Raw genomic sequence first — 16,269 nt, 5'->3', positions numbered from 1 at the left:
GAATGAACAAAGGCACAGCCTCTGCCTTTGAGGATCTTAAAATCAAATGTGTCTCTGAGCTAAAGATGAACTTAAACCCACTGCAGAGATGTGGCCACTTCTGGAAATACTTGGACAAGGTGTTCTGATTTGGAAGAAACCAGTATATCAATTCTTCCACCCACCCTCCCTCCCTTCTGTTTCCTTTTCTTTTCTTTTCAATTTTGGAAAAGGGAAATAGAGGTGGTCTCCAGGGCTAAGCCCATGTTGCACGTACAATCACCAGGAGAATCATCAGATAGTGCAGACCAGACAGGGTTGCCAGCCACAGAAATGAACTCCGACTAATTGATGTTGCCAATTAATTTACTAGTTAGAGAAGGGGGTGGGTTGGGGGGATTTGCAGAATCAATCAGAAGGCTGGAGGGTAGGCCCAGAGAACAGATAGGAACCAAAGGAGGCTGGTGGCCAAGAAAGCAGCTGAGAACACATCTGGGGGTAAGCCTCAGGAGCTGTTGGTCAGGGTTTGGTGCTTTCCATAATTTATACATTATTCTAAACTATTTCTGAACTTTGTGACTGTCCTTGAGGTTCAAAGTTGAGAGTGAAGCCTTTGATTGGCTGGCCTATGCTGAGCCCTGTAGCCAGGAGGTAGAATGCTGGAGGACCTTCCCCCTTAGTTCTGACAATTAAAGCAGGTCTGATCTTATACCTTTCTTCATACAGTGGGGAGCTTTCCACCCACCCGCAGCAGGAGAAGGGTTTCAGGATGCTGGGCCTCAGGCAGTTAATAACTATGGATCTTTGTGGTTGTCACAGTGCCTTCACACTTCACCCCAGGAGGATGGGGTAGGCTTCATGGTCTCAATTACAGAAGTGGACACCAAAGCTCAGAGAGGTTAAGTGATTTGTCCAAAATCAGGTAAGGTGGTAAGAGATGTCTCCTTATCATGCTGGTCCACCTTCCTCAAGGCCACAGGTGCTTAGGGGTGGAGCAAATGTTTTCTAAGGAAAGGGAGGCAGGGAGAACTCTGAGAGCTGTTGGTGGACAGCCCTAAAATGTTTTGAGAGATGGAAACACCAGTCAAGATGAAAGGCTAAAATTCTGGAGATTGATCCCCTGGAGATGAGAAAGGCACTGTTTCAGGGGATAGAGGCTGAGTTCCTTTTTCTAGCTCTGGGTCTCCTGCAAGCACCATTATGCTGCCCTTGGCTGCTTCGTGTGCAGAACAGCAGGACTGCTATCTACCCCCAGGTCAAAAAACCCCCTCTAGCTCCCATGGGGCAAGTCCATGTGCATGTCTCCAGACCTTTGTTCGTGCCCTTTCCTCCACCTGGAATACCCTTCTCCTTTTGCTGCCTGTGGAACTCCTGATCATCACAGCAAAAACTGGCTCGGAGGTCCTCTCGTCGAGGCAGCTTTTCTGCACTGGCCTTTCTTGAGAATTCATCACCCCAGTCTCCTTTGGCCTACCTCTCTGCTTTGCTACACTTATGTTGCTAGATAATAATTGATAGTTACATCTGCCTCCCTCCTAGGCTGGAAGTGCTTCAAAGGCAGGGGCTAGATCTTATTCACATCTGTGTCTCCAGTGCCCGGTGCTGGCTTGTTCCACTCAGACCCAATCCCACTCTCCTGTGTGTGCTCAGAATCATAGCAGGGCTGACCTGGCAGGCTGCCATTCCCAAGCTCCTGGATCTGCTGGCTTCTGGCTGCAGTCAGCCAAAGGGAGGCCCAATGGGAGGCTAGAGGGCTGAGGGAAGGGAGAAGTCAGGGCATCCCGTTTTTACACTAGGCCTTACGCAGTGTCTCTGGCCATAGTGGGATCTCCAGCTCTCACCAGACCATCCACTGTGGTTCCCTCTTCCGCTGTGTGATCTGATCCTGGTAACTCTGCATCGTCCTTTTGTTGCTCTGGCCCAGGGGTAGTAGAGCAACTTCTTGTGTTGTTGACCTTTGGGCTACCTTGCCATCCCTTGTTTGAATTCTCAGCTCTTTTCTCACTGTGTGACAAAATTCGCTTGGAATTCCCTTTCTATTACACACTCAGACTGTTTCTGTGGGCTGGTTACACCCTGTTGGACACCCCAGTTCCTAATATAGTGTTTGGCAGAGTAAGAACTTGACAAATGTGTGTGGAATAAAAGTGGCTGCCAAAGAGGTCCTGTAAAGTATGGTGCCCACATCGCAGGAGGTGATGGCTTCCCTGAGCTTAGTGCTGTTTCGTTCGTAGGTAAAATGACTGCAGACAGTCTGGGAACCAGTTTAAGAGAGATGGTGGCAAACCAGCAAGAAAGAAGGTTTTAGAATTAGAGAGACTTTGAAGACCACTTCCTCTAGTACTTTTAGTTTATGGGTGAGGAACAGGAAGCCAAGAGAGACCCAGCATCTGTCCAACTGGACAGCAGTCTTATACTCAGAACCCAGAGACCCCCACTCCTGGTTCCATCATCCTGTCTAAAAACACGACTACCTGAGACCTGTCAAACCGTCTCTCCAGCCTTACCCTTTCCCCTCAAGTCCCAGACTCATGTGTCCATGGGCTACTTGACGTCCGCACTCAGTCATGGATAAGCCTTTCACACTCAACATGTCCCAAGGGAACTCTTGCTCCCCATGGTGGCCCTCCTCTCACCATCCCCATCTCAAGGAACAGCATCCTGTCCATCTACTTCCAAAAGCCAGAAATGTAGGGGTATCCTCGACACTCCCTCTCAACCCACAATCACTCTCTCTTGGTCCTATAGATTTTTACTTCCTGACTGTCATTTCCCACCACTTCCATCACTACCACCCCACTCCAGGTGTCTGTCAATTAGACAGCCACAATAGCCTACAGAAATGTGAGCTTCAAGAGGGTAACAATTGGGGTGCCCTTGTGCATGTGTGTGTTTTGTTCACTGATGTATCCTAAGTGTCTAGATTCACAGGGGTCAGCCAACTTTTTCTGTAAAGGGCCAGATAGTAAATATTTAGGTTTTGTGGGCCATAGAGTCTCTATTGCAACTCCTTAACCCTGCAGTTGTAGCATGAAAGGAGTCATAACTGGATGGGCATGTTTGTGTTACACTAAAACTTTATTTACAAAAATGGGTGACAGGATGGATTTCAATTAGCTAGCACATAGTAGCAACTATGAATGAATGAATGAATGAATAAATGGCAAAAAAAACTGGAGCTTTGGAGTCAGGCAGATTTTGGGTTCAACACTTGACTCCACCACACTGCAAGCCATTCACCTCCCTAAAGCCTGTTTGCTTACTGTTAAACCAGGATGATGACAGCACCTACCAGAAAGGCTGCAAGGAGGATAGAATAGAGTTGGAGGTGAGGGGGGTGGGGTGGGGGCGGGTGGGTGAGGAGTCTCAGCCCAGAGCCTGGCTCCCGGCAGTTATTGTCAATAGGCTGACTACAGCAGTGACAAGTCCAGGAATCCCTTCCTGTGAGAAACAGTTGAAAGAATTCAGAATGTTTAGCCTGAGGAACTAAAGATCAAGGTCAGGTAATGACCCTTTTCAATTACTGGGCTCCTGAATCAAACAGACTCTTCCTGAATGCAGCTGTCTGGAAAAGTCGTATAGTCTACATCCCTGTAGGTGTGCAAAAAGAAACTGGGAGACCATTACTCAGGGGTGCTGCAAAAGGGTCTCCTGCATGGGTGAGGCTGCTCGGGAGACAGGCAGGTCTCTTCCAATCCGGGGTCCCGCATTTGTAAGCACTTGGGGGCATTCCACTGAGGAAGAGGGCGCAGGTGGGAGCGCACGCGTGGGGTGGGCAAAGGTGGCTCGTTGAGCTAAGCACTGCCAAGCGGCCCCTAATACTAGAGGGACCGGGGCGGCTGGGAGCTCAGCGACTCCGGGAGCAGAGAGGGGGCGCTTAAAGCCAACAGATGGCGCAGGCTCACCTAGGCCGTGCGCCCGCTCGCTAGCTCCGGCTTCCCGGGAGCGTTTCGCGGTTCGGCGGGAGGCGCGGGGCGGGTAGGAGCCGTCCGGGCCCCCACCCTTCTGCGTGCCCCTCTCCGGGACGGCGGGAGGCCCTACGGGGCACAGCCCCAGCGCGCACCTGGGGCCGCTTCCGCGGGCCTCCTCCTTGCCCCTTTGAGGGATTCGTCGAGTTGCCACAGCAGCCGGTGCCATGACATCGGCAGAGGGCTGCTTCGCCAGCACTGAAATATTCATGCCCTGAGCGCCTGGCTGGTCCCGCGCCGCTCCCGGGGGTCCGAGCGAGGACGGGGTGGGGGGCGCAGGGATCCTGGTAGCCCATCTCGGAGGGGGTGAGCGGTGCGGCGCGGCCGGGAGGGCGGGGGTTGGGAGCGGCAGGAGGTGAGGGAGGGAGCGGGAGGAGGCGGGGTCTGGGTGGCGGGGGCCGAGCGGGGCGGAGGAAGCGAAGGAAAGTTGATCGCGGACTTGAGCGGCAGCGGCGGCTGCTCGGGAGAAAGGGGCGCGGGCTGCTGGCGCGATGCTCAGCGAGAAGAAGCTTCCGACGGCCGCCGGACGCTGAGCCGGGCGGACGGGGCGGCCTGGTCCCGGGCATGGAGAGCGGGGGTGCAGAGTCTCGGGACGTTTGGGAAGCTCTTCGTCCGAGCCCGCGGCGCGCCTGAAGTTGCAGCCGGCAAGCGGCCAGTAGCGAGCTTACAGCCCAAGGGAACTCTTGAGCGGCCGGCGCGCCGCGGATGAGCCTTCGTGCCAGCGGTGAGACTCGGCGGTGGCCAGCACCCAGGCAGGAGGCCCGTGGGGGCTGATCCGGCGGAGAGCAGAGCCCGAGGCGAGGCGCCTCTCTGCACACGCACACGGTACCGAGAGCCGCGCACCGCCCTTCCCTCCCCGCTTCCCTCGCCTTCTCCGTGCCGTTCCCCCGCCACGCGGCAGGAAAGTTGAAACCGTGGGGTCGCGACTGCCGTCGCCGAACCACTTGTTCGCTGCGCGGCCATCGCTCGCGGCAGGCGCCCGGGACATCCGTCCATCCCGGGTCCCTGGCCCGGGTCCTGAGCCCCGCTGGGAGCTCGTAGCAGGACGCGCGGCAACTTTGATTCCCGGGAACTCGAATTCCCTCCGCTTTGGCCTTAGGAGGACAGGCACTCCACTCCTCACCCTGGTTCCTGGACCCGCGGACATTTAGGCTATTTGCTCTGCGCGCCTCAGGGTCTGGGTCTGGGGTGGGGAGAATTTCGCGGGGGTAAAGAGGCGTTGAGATCCATCCAACCCTGTCCCTTTCTGCGCTTTCGGTCCCCATTTGGACAGTGGAATGGGGTGGGGCGCACCACCACTGCTGAGTGGGCTATGGCGATGGAGGGACCTAAAGTCACGTAGCTGTCCCCTACGCTTATCACCTCTCAATGACCGCGCGCGAGAGAGACCCCAGAGGATTCTGTAACCCCCCCCAAGCCGGTCTGGCTATGGGAAGACGCGCCCCTCGCGGAGCAGGGAGCCTTGTGCTGCTCGCGCTTTGCGTCCCCCGTCCTCTGGCAGGCCCGCCACGGGCAGTGCTGGCCGTCCCTAGGGGCCTGCGCTCGGGAGCGCGGCCCCTTGTCTCCTCTGCAGGTCAGCCGGGGACGTGTGCAGAGCCCGCGCGTTCCAAGGTGGTGGGGGCACCAGTTGGCGGACACTCGGTGCCTTGCTTTCCTGGAGCGGGCACCTGGAGCCACTGCCTTTATGCCGTGAGCGGAGATCCGGTGCCCTCACCGCCGGCCGCCGCCCCACTGCGACCCCAGCCGCCAGGCCCGATGCCGTCAGCGATCTACTGGCGGGGCGGCGGGTGGGGAGGGAAGTGGGTTAGGCTTTTTTGAGTAACAACACACCTCCCCAGTTCAGAAAGCAGCGCTGTCCTGTTGCATGCAGTTTGCCCTCTCCAACCACAGCAGGCATTGATTGACCCTTGCCTTTCAGCCGCTTACCAAGCGCCCCCAACCCAATTTGGGCTTTGAAATAAGCTGAAGAGGCACATGAGGAGAGTGTGTGGGGGTGGGTGGGTGGAGTCAGACTCTTGCAAAGGGAAGAATTAGGCTGCATGGGTAGGGGTGGGCTTGAGGAGCCTGGCTGGGGCCAGGTGCGAGGTGCTGATGAGTCATCCACGGTGGGGAGAGCTAGCTTGGAGTTAATGTTTGGTTCATGGTGCAGGGGTAGGCGCACTGCGGTCAGCACCCAGGTGGGTGGAGGATCAGATGTCACTCTGCCCAGGAGGGGCTGGGAGAAAGCCCCTTAGCTGGGCTAATAGGAATGCTTAGCACTGTTTCCCCAGGGCTAGAGCAGGTGGGAAAGCAGAGTACCCCGTGGGCTGGAAAGGTGACACTACGGAAGTGACTGGTGTGAACTGGGAGGCTCTGCTCTGGGTGGTGGAGGAGAGATGTGAAGGGGTGGGAGGCCAGAGCTGGCATCCCGGCCTTATCTGGGCTGGACCCCCATACACAGGTCTGTCTTGGGCTTCCTGACCCCCAGATAGCTGGGCTTCTCACAGCTGCTTACCAAAGAGCTTGATTTGAGGTTTTAGTTAGCAGGCAGTCTTGGTTGCTTTCCGATAGCTCCCCAACCCAACCTGCAATTTTACCATTTGGGATGAAATTCTTTGAGCTTAATATTTTAAATGGTACCTTTCTGAAGTTCTAATTTAAAATGTACATACTTCTGGTAGGTGAATGGTTAGGGAAGCTTTGCTACTCTGAGTGTGGCCTGTGGACATGCAGCATCAACCTGCCAGGGAGCGTGTTAGAAAGGCACACCCTTGTACCCTACCCCAGACCTCTTGAATTAGAATGTTTGATAAGATCCTTGCGTAATTTGTTTGCTCAGTAAAGTTTGAGAAGCCCTGGTCCACAGTATCTCCTATGGGAAAGATAATTTCTTAGCCTCTTGGTACAGAAAGACTGTCAAATAGTGAATAAGAATATAGGTTTGAGAATGAGACTGGAAGTTCTTTTCCTGGACAATTATGCTAGGGTTGGGTTAACAGTCCACTGCTGGCCCCTAGGGATGGTCTCCTAATATCAGGAGGGGTCTATGTTTTGGGGACATATAGACAAATTCAAGTAGCACCTCAGCTTTCTATGCATTTAAAACATTGCTGTGTGTGCTGCACATGGGCTTGTAGGAAGTAAGCAGAAAGGCAAGGTTTCCAGAAGCTGAATATGCTGCTCTGCTTGTAGGAGTCCTGGGCCTGGGTAGATTCTGTCCCTCAAGGAGAAGGAATTGAGCAATCCTACTTTATCTGTCCCTTCCAAATGGGTGGAATTGATCACATCTCTCAGCAGCCACAGGACTTAGGCAGAGGGAGCTTCATAATTGCTAATTTGGGATGGCCCACAGAGGGTACTGACCAAGCACCACTCTTACCTCTCAGCCCAAGCTGGACATCCTACTTCTGCAACCATGTGGCCATGTGAGGCCTCTAGTTCCAAGACATGAAGATGATGCCAAGACGTGCTAGCAAGTTACTCCCTTGGTCATCTGGAGGAATAACGGTAACCCTGAAGCCATCAAGGCTGACCTGAGAATAGGACCTAAGAGGAATTTGAATCAGAGGCCTGGGGAGGCCAATGGTATCACAGGTGAAAAGTCATGTCATAACTTATGGTCCCCAGCCCTGCCAAAAGAAGACTGTCTTTCCCCTAAGCTGGCCTCTTTGCCAGGAAGAGGGGGCAGCTTCACCGTGGTGCCGAGTGGTGAAGGAGAGCAATAGGAGGACAGAGATTAGCATGGTCACGGGCCTGGCGAACAGTGACACTAATGTGAAAAATACCTTCATCAATGAGTTAAAAAACAACTAGATTAATAAAAGCCTTACTATTTTCTTGAACCCCCAGGTTTTAAAAAACTCGGTGTTCTAAAGTGTAAAGATGTTTTTAAAAACTAAATTGCCTTTGAACTCATTGGTTTCAAATTACAGTGCTTTTCTTTTTAAATCCATTCTTTATTTTGAGGCTTGATTTTTCTTGGCACTGGGGAAATTCTGTTTCTACAGTTAATGGGTGAGCAAGGTCATTCATAAGTTGGACCCTGCTGGGTGGGTTATTTCAGGATGGGAGTATTTTTGCCTTCAGCAGAAAAGAAGCGGGGTTCGGAATGGGTTTTTCTGTGCCCCAGCCTTGTGCACATATGTGGCTGATGCTGCTCAGGGTCACCAACTCTGGGAAGTCTTCAATGACTCTTGGGGTGGATGAGGTGGGGTGGTTGCCTCTCCAGCCTATGCCTTTCTCCCTCTCTCTCTGTCCTTCCATGGTACTTTTTACTCGTCTGCAGGGGTCTGTACGGTGAGCTCCAGCAGCACGGGCTGTACCCTATTCCTCCTCATATCCTCAAGGCCCACACAATGGGGGAACTGGTACTCTATAACTGCTTATTGACGGAATGGGCTGTTGCCAGGTGATTGTTCCACTGCCTTCTCTAGTCCCATTGTTAACTGATCATTAACACACTGTGTATTTGATGTGCTTATAACCTGTTTAACTATTCTTGTTGGTTAATTTTAAGACTAGGTGGCTGATGCCCATCTTGCCATATTCTGGGCTCCAGGCAAATGCTCTTGGAGTAGAGATCTCAAACTCACATGCCTAGAGAAGCTGGAAGGCAGGCAAAAGAGTAAAGAAGGGCCAAATGTAAGACAATAGGGAGTGGTGGGGTCTATGGAAAACTGGAGAGTACAGGTCCCATATGAAAGAGGCAACTGTAGGCATAACCCATCTATCTATGTGACAGAAGTCAGAATAAGACTTACCCTGTGGTATTAATGATTAGGGCACAAGTGGTACTTCTGGAGTGCTGGAAATTTCTGTATTTTGATCTGAATACCTACAGCAGTGGTGAGTGATCATTTGTACAGAAGAGCCAATTCAGAAAAAGTAGAGCATTTATGGGCCATATTTATTTTGGTTCAATATGAAAATAGTTTTATATTCTCAGAGGGCAGAAAATGCATATTCTTACCAGCTTTATGGACTCGAAGGGTGTCAGTGAGAAACTTGGCATATTTAAGAAGTAGCCACATGGACACAGCTTTCTAGTCTTTCACTGTGAAATTTAATCTGCATCAGCCATGGCAGTGGGACAGGCTGCTGCTGCTCCTTGCCGTTTGGTATATTTAGGTCTTGGCATTCGAGCTTCTGGGGCTCTGTCTTACCTTGGCAGTGAAAGTCCGCCTGGCTCAGTGTATTGCCAAGGGGAATGGGAACATCAGACACCACTCTCAGCTTCAGGGGCCTCAGGCTGTGTCACCAAGGGTGACACAGCAGGCTCAGATTTAGCATTCCTATTTTTTACATTTCCTTTGCATCGTCTAAAACCCACAGAAGGGTTGTTTCTTATTTTGATCACTAACCTGTTCCTTTCATGATTTTTGTAAGGCAGCTTGGAGGCCCACAGAGCTGGGACTGAACACTAGCACTTCTACTCTTGAGCTCTGCAGCCTTGGTGTGGCTTGTATCCTTGCCCGGGCCTTAGTTCCCATCTGTTAGGTGGGAATGATTTTCAGTTCCATTGTAGGCTTGCTTTCAGCATTAATAAGAAAACCGTATAGGAAGCCTTTGTGCAGTGCCTGGCACACAGTGCACACCCAGAATGTAGTAGCTTTCAGTATTGTCTTTTTTGATTCTGTCATGTGTTAGACACATTGTATTCTATCAAAAAGGTGAAACCTACCCTTATTTTGAGAGCTCCACACTCTGTAAATTCATAAATTGAATTTCTGCCTGAGAATGTTTGTGTGTGTGCCTATTTTGAATTAGTTACTAACAACATTTAAAAAACAGCATTTTCATATAAAAATCCAGATTTCTGGCATCTCTGGTTAGAACTGGCAACATTGGGTCCATGTTTCCAACTGGCTGTTTTTGGTTGGGACTGAGCTGCAGGCACCCCTCTCCTTTATTTGTATTTTAAAGATTCTTTGGTTGAAGGTTATGTACAAACAATAAGGTCAACAGCTCTTCAATGAAGTGGTGAACTTTCACTTATGTAACCACCACCTGGGTCAGATGCCTTCCCAGTGCATGAATAGGCTTCCTCATGCCCCCTCCCAGGCAGTATTATCCACTCCAAAGTCAAAAGTAACTACTACTTCACTCTGACTTCTGTCACACATGAGAGATTTTCCAACAGCCTCCTTTAGATTTAGCTGAGCTTATTATAGCCTTTAATTCTTCACAGTCCCCACCATTCCCTGTTGTCTCACATTTAACCCTGCCTTACTCATTTGCACTACATCTGGCCCCTTTAGTTTTTTGAGTGTATAACCTCTACTCTAAGGGCTGGAAGGGTGCCTTAGAGATGAGCTAGGCACATCATGTTATAGGCAGGGAAACTGAGGCCCAGAATCAGGGAGTGGGCTTGTTCTAGGCCTTCTCTCTGGTTGAGGTGAGCCTGGGTGGTGGCCAATCAAGGGTAGAACCCTCTCCTCAAGGCCCAGATTTGGGGGTATCGAGGAGGCCAGGCAGGCCCTCTTCTTCTGGACCCCAGCAGCTCAGGGCCTTGCTCTGCAACCATGGTCACTCAGAGCCTCCTGCAGTCTGATCAGCTTACGAGGGAGGGAGTCTCTTCCGGCCTTTGCCTTCCTAAGGATGCATCTTCCTCAAGGCAGGCTGTTAGTCGCACAGCCTTCCTCTTCAAAGGCCATGTTCCATTTGGAGACGGCCTGAGATGCCATTTGCGACAAGAGCCCCGAACACCACCTTGATTGTGTCTATTTCTGAAGGAAGGCTGTAATTTGGGAGCCAGTGAAAGCAAGGGAGGGAGGGAAGTAGAGGAGAGAGAGAGGGAAGGAAGGGAGAGAAAACAAAAGGGGAGGCTGGGACCATGGCTGGTTTCTAACACTAATCCTCCCCAAGGAATGCTGGCTTTTCCTGGCCTCCCTAGGGCTTGGGTCGGGGTGGGCTGTGTCTCACCAAGGGGCTCCCTTCAGCTCTGCCTAGCTTCTCCTCTGTTCTTTGTCATCCTGCTACAGGCTTACCCAGGGCTTCATTCTCCTCTGCATCCTTTCTCCTGCTCTGATCTGCCCATGGCCTGGGAGGAAGCTGATCTTGACCTTTTCTCCTGAGGCCAGGAAAGCCAATATCTCCAGGGAACCAGTGGTAGCAGAACTCTAAGTAGGCCTCTCTTTGCCCCTTCTAATATGGAAGCCTGAGGCTTTGACTTAAATGGAGCTGCATGGGTGGACTGCTATTGGAAAGAGCACATACTGGGCAGTGGGGCAGGGGGTCTTTCCAAATCCATCCGTTTATTTTTTAGGGTCCCATGTCCATCTGTCAGGGAGGCCTTTCATTCAGCCATCCAGTTAACCAATACTGAGCATTACCTGTGTACCAGGCTCTATTTAGTTGGGGGGATTCCTCCTGAGAGACTATAGTAGTGCTGTCCAATAGAAATATAATGAAAGCCACAAATGTGAGTCACATGCATAGTTTTAAATTTTCTAGGAGCTGCTTTAAAAAAGTTAAGAGAAATAAGTGAGATAATTTGTGATAATTTAACCCAGTATATCCAAACTATTATTTTAACATATAATCAATATAACAAATTATTAATGAGGTATTTACATTCTTTTTTAGTCCAAGTCTTTAGAATATGCATTTAGAGCATATCCTATCATTTGGACTCAGCATATTTCAAGTGTCCAATGACCACATGTGGCTGGTGGCTACTGTATAGGACCAAGAGAGATAGATGATAAATATACTCAAGGCAATTACAGATGGTCATGGGTGCTACAGAGAAAACAGAAGGGGTAATTGGAATGCTGAAGGTGGAAAGCAGGGTGGTTGGGCAGGCCTCTTAGAGGATGGGAAGATGTGGTCCATACTCATGGACCTGGGCCCTAGCAGGGCTGTGGAGGGCAGTGGTAGGGGGAAGGGGCCATGTGTCCACAGGCGGCACCCCTCCTCACCCCAGTCCTGGTACCCCACAGCACTCCAGGTGCCAGGCCTGAGCATGAGCATGGGATGTGGTGTCCCTTCTCCATAGAAGACCAAGTAGAATAGATAACAATATTTTAGAAAAGCGCTTTATCTCTGGGGTGTGTGGGGGTTTTCCCATCTTCTCTGTACACATTCCTTGAGAAAGATAAGGATTAAGTTTCCCCATTGCTTTTTATACTTGGGAGTTTTCCAAGCAAGAAGGAAGTTGGCCTGGAAAGCTGAGGAACTGTGGCAGCATGGAGTGTTTGGGGTGGTGTCCTGTGAGGGAGAGGGCCTGCCCTGTGCAAAGTAGTGGGGAAGAGGGGCGCTTGGATGCCCAGGGATCTTGTTTAGCAGACCTGGAGGCCAGTCTCCCCTCCTGCACTTGGGGTGGGAGGAGAACTGGGAGGGGATCGTAGGCTGGGGAGAAGATCCTGTGGCAGAATGCCCCGGGGCCGGGTAAGTGCAAAGTTGCTCTGCCCTCTGGACTTCACCTGTGATTGCCTTAGCCAGGGTGAACATTCAGGTGCCTGCAACATCCAGGCAGCTGATGGAAGAGCTTGAGGCTGGCCGGGCAGGCCCTGTGGCAAACTGTGCATGCTCGCCCCATGAAAGGGGCGCCACAGCTACCATTCTTGCCTGTGGTTGTTAAGTAGGCATGCGGGACATGAATGGCTGGACTCTTCGACTTTTCAAAATTGCCTAGAAATCCAGATTTTTAAAAATCTAAAATTTTCTCATTTTAAATGTTAGCAACTATTTCCAATATTTAAAAACATTGTGAGGCTATTCTCATTTATCAAATATTTATTGAGTCCTTACTGTGGGCTGGGCACTGGTCTAGGCCCTTGGGGTGCGTCAGTGGCTCCTGCCCTTGTGGAACATATATTGTAGGGAAAACCCTTCAACAAGCTGGATGACCAGTTTGTGTATGACCGCTATCATGGTGTCGGGACTGATACTAATGAGAAACATTTAGTAAGCATTTACTGTGTGCCAGACCCTGGGACTACAGTTTCACACAAAATTCCTCACTTGGTCTGCCAACAACCCTGTAAGATAGGGACTGCTGTTACTTGTATTTTACAGATGAGAAATCTGAGGCACAGAGAGGTTATGCAGTTACCCAAAGTCACATAGCTGGCAGGTGGTGGGTTCGAATTTGAGCCAAGGCAGTCTGACTCCAGAGTCTTAACTGTTCTTTACCTTATGCTGCCCTTAGAGAAGGCCAAAGTCTTCAGATGGAAACTAAGTCCAGAAACAACAAGTGACCCAACTCGGGTCTGCACAGAGGTAGGGACAGGGCTGGACATTCAGCCCAGGCTGTCAGGTGTGTTTAGCACTGTCTGAACTTTACCTGTGACTGACCCTCAGCTGGAGCTGGACATTCGGGTGCCTGCATCACCCGGGCATTTCAGAGAGTGAGGCTGGGTAGTGAAGGAAGTGTCCATGGGACAGAATGAGGAGGTATCTCCCAAACTCAGAAGCCACAGGTCATCTACTCTGCCAGGAAACCCCCATCTGGGAAGGCCATGTACTTCAGTGGTCTCCACACTTGCCTGAACCTGGAGACCCAAGCTAGACCCCAGCTTTTCCTACCTATAAAACCAGAGGATCGAATGCAATGACTCCTGCAATTTAATCCCAGCCCTGTATGGCGCATGCCCCACCCCACCTCCCCACCATGGGTCAGGCTGACTAGTGAGCTTCCCTCAGTATTTCTGGCTGAGGGTTTGTCCTGAACTGACCTTGGCCTGCATTCTGAGTCCTGGCCTGAGTAACGTCCTGGAGAACCATGGATTCATCTGGTAGTTTTCTCGTGCTGGTGTGTGCATGGTAACCCTGAGGCAGGGAAGTATGTGTGACGCATGAAGGAAGACATCCCGGCAGGTGGGCCGAGACTTCAGGAATAGTCCTGTGCTGACTCAAGTGCTTTCATTCTCTGAGCCACAGTTTTCTCATCTGTGAAGTAGGGGGAAAGTCCTTTTGGCTAATCCACTTGATTCAGGGAGTAGGGAGACTCTCCTGAGATATATGAAAGTGCCTGGCAGAATGAATTATGATATTTAGGAATTGCAATGAACAAATATTTATTAGTTATCACTATGTATGAATGGCTTGAACTATGCAGGATTTATAAGATATATGCAGATAGCTATTTAAAAAATAACATGAAAATCTCTAAACCCAACAGCAATGTCTTTGAATGGCTTGATGACTTATGCCCACTCTGTCAATTTTACACCCATTTTTGGGGGACAGTTTACAAGTCAACAAATATTTATTACACATGTACTATTTGCAGGACACGGTGTAAGGCACACTGAAGTGAGAGAGAGATGAGCCATGGCCCTTAGTTTCTGTGAGCTTGCACACTCATTGAGAGTACCATATTGTGTGTGTGAAAGAGAGGGAGAGAGAGAGAGGGAGAGGGAGGGAGGGGGAAAGAAAGGGAGAGAGAGAGAGGGAGAGGGAGGGAGGGGGAAAGAAAGGGAGAGAGAGAGGGAAGGAGAGACGAGAGCACTGGGTCAGCCCTGGAGCTTCCTTTGGAAATGTCAGCATCTTGTGCCTGATTCAGCCAAGGTTTTCCTTCTTTGCTCTTCCCCACTGACCCTAAAGTGCTGTGTGAAAGCTGGGGTCTTGGTTAGCGCAGGGCCAGCTGCATGCTAGCAATGGACGGGAAGGGCATGGGTATAAAGAGTGGGGATTTCCACAGGCTAGACCTGCCAGGCCGGGCCTGAGGGCTCTTGGAAACTGGAGCTCAGGCTGGAAGAAGGGAGCCCATGAATAATACAGCGGGAGGGAGGCTGTTAAGTAGGTGACCTCGTTGCACCTGCGTGTTTCACAGCTTCCTCTGGAGCTGCTGTGGAGGGCCTGGGTGTCAGGCGAGGGCAGAGGGGAAGGCCAGAAGGCCTGGTGTAGACACAGCTTCTCTCATTTTTTTCTCACCTCTCTGCAGTGCTTCCTACTAGCAGCTGCCTCTCCTTCTGGCTTTGACCCTGATGGCCTCACTGTGTGTGCACATGCGTCTGGGCACGAGCACGCACATTTGCACACTCCAACACAGGTGTGGTGCAGTCAGTGCACCTGGTGCTCCTCAGCAGTGGCTGAGCGTAGGGGTGGGCCTTCGCTCATGGGCCGCCCTCAGGCCTGACTTCTGGGTCTGCTTACTGAACTGGGCGTCAGGCCTGGCACAGTCTCTTGCATGGATGTGCTGTGTTGCCATTGCCAGGGTGGCCCCCTCTCCTGGGCTACTTCAGGCCACCATGGACAATGCAGGCCCCTATGGACAATGCAGGCCCCTGGGTAGGACTGTTTTGTCTCCCAAGGCTTTAGCTTCCAGCAAGGGAGCATCGTTTGATGTAAGTGGGGGCGGGTAACCCTGACTTTCTCTTTTAATGATGGTGGGGTGGGGGTGTCATTTTAAGTATTTGTCACTGGGGCCCTGCTACAACTGTCCAGACCTGGCACAAGGGAGCCTCTGCACCCATCATACCACCCAGGAAAGCAAAGAAAATCTCTGGGCAGAGATTAGGGCCTCTTAGCACAGAGCAAAGGGAGGTGAGCTTAAAGGCAAACCCAGGGTTATGTGATTGTCCAGACCACTGGTTTTGTGATGTGTCATGTTGGGTGAGGAATGGAGGGTATGTGATGCTAGAATTCATTCCCAATGGAGGCTGGCTTTACCTTACAGGAGCTGTTTCCAGACCTCAGACCTGGGGCTGGGAAACAGAGAGCCCTAGCCTCTACCTCCTCCTCTGTCCTGAATGCTGTCCCAGGCCATCCTCCCCAAGATTGGTAAAAGACTTCTCCCCAAACCCACACTGTGGCCTCAACCTGCTGCCCCAGGCTTGCTGCTCCCTAGTGTTAGAAGGGGGCCTTCAAGAGGTTATACACCTCCATACACACCTCACCCCTGTCCACAGACACGCAGTCGCGTTTGCCTGCCTGAAAGATATGGGGAGCACCTCTTCATTTGTGCTTGGTCAAGGTGGGTATAGCTGGGGCTCCAGGCCTCATCTGTGGAGCCATTGCCTAAACAAGGGGAGTGTTTATACATGTAAGCCAGACTATACCAGTTCAAATTCTAGCTCTTTCAGTTACTAGCTGTGTGCCTTAGCCGATTATTAATTAATCATTCTATTCTTCAGTTTTCTCATCTGGAAAATCAGGATAATAAACAGTATCTATCTCCAAAGGTTATTGGGAAGATTAAATGAGCTATTACATGTAAAATGCTTAGAAAAAGTACCTGCCATATAGTAAATGCTCGACAAATGCCACTATTATTTATTGTCATGCTAATGTTATTCTCTGCTATTAGTTATTATTATGCTACTGTTATTCTCAGCTCCTGTGTTCTGGAGGCTCACAGTCTTGCAGACTGCCTGGGGATGCTTGGAGTAGCCATCAT

General features: G+C 51.0%; 1 protein-coding gene across 1 annotated transcript in view; it reads left to right on the top strand.

Annotated features, from left to right (window-relative positions):
- Positions 1-4,374: 4,374 nt before the first annotated feature.
- The window catches only part of LOC140850399 (cadherin-23-like), a 298,275-nt gene continuing 286,380 nt past the window's right edge, over positions 4,375-16,269 (top strand). Inside the window, exon 1 of the mRNA XM_073240888.1 lies at positions 4,375-4,772. The gene's annotated coding sequence lies outside the window, so the exon portion shown is untranslated. The remainder of the gene's footprint in view (positions 4,773-16,269) is intronic.

Source organism: Manis javanica, chromosome 7 (genome assembly GCF_040802235.1).
Source record: "Manis javanica isolate MJ-LG chromosome 7, MJ_LKY, whole genome shotgun sequence".
Taxonomy (NCBI): Eukaryota; Metazoa; Chordata; class Mammalia; order Pholidota; family Manidae; genus Manis; species Manis javanica.
This window is presented reverse-complemented; position numbering and strand designations above follow the sequence as displayed.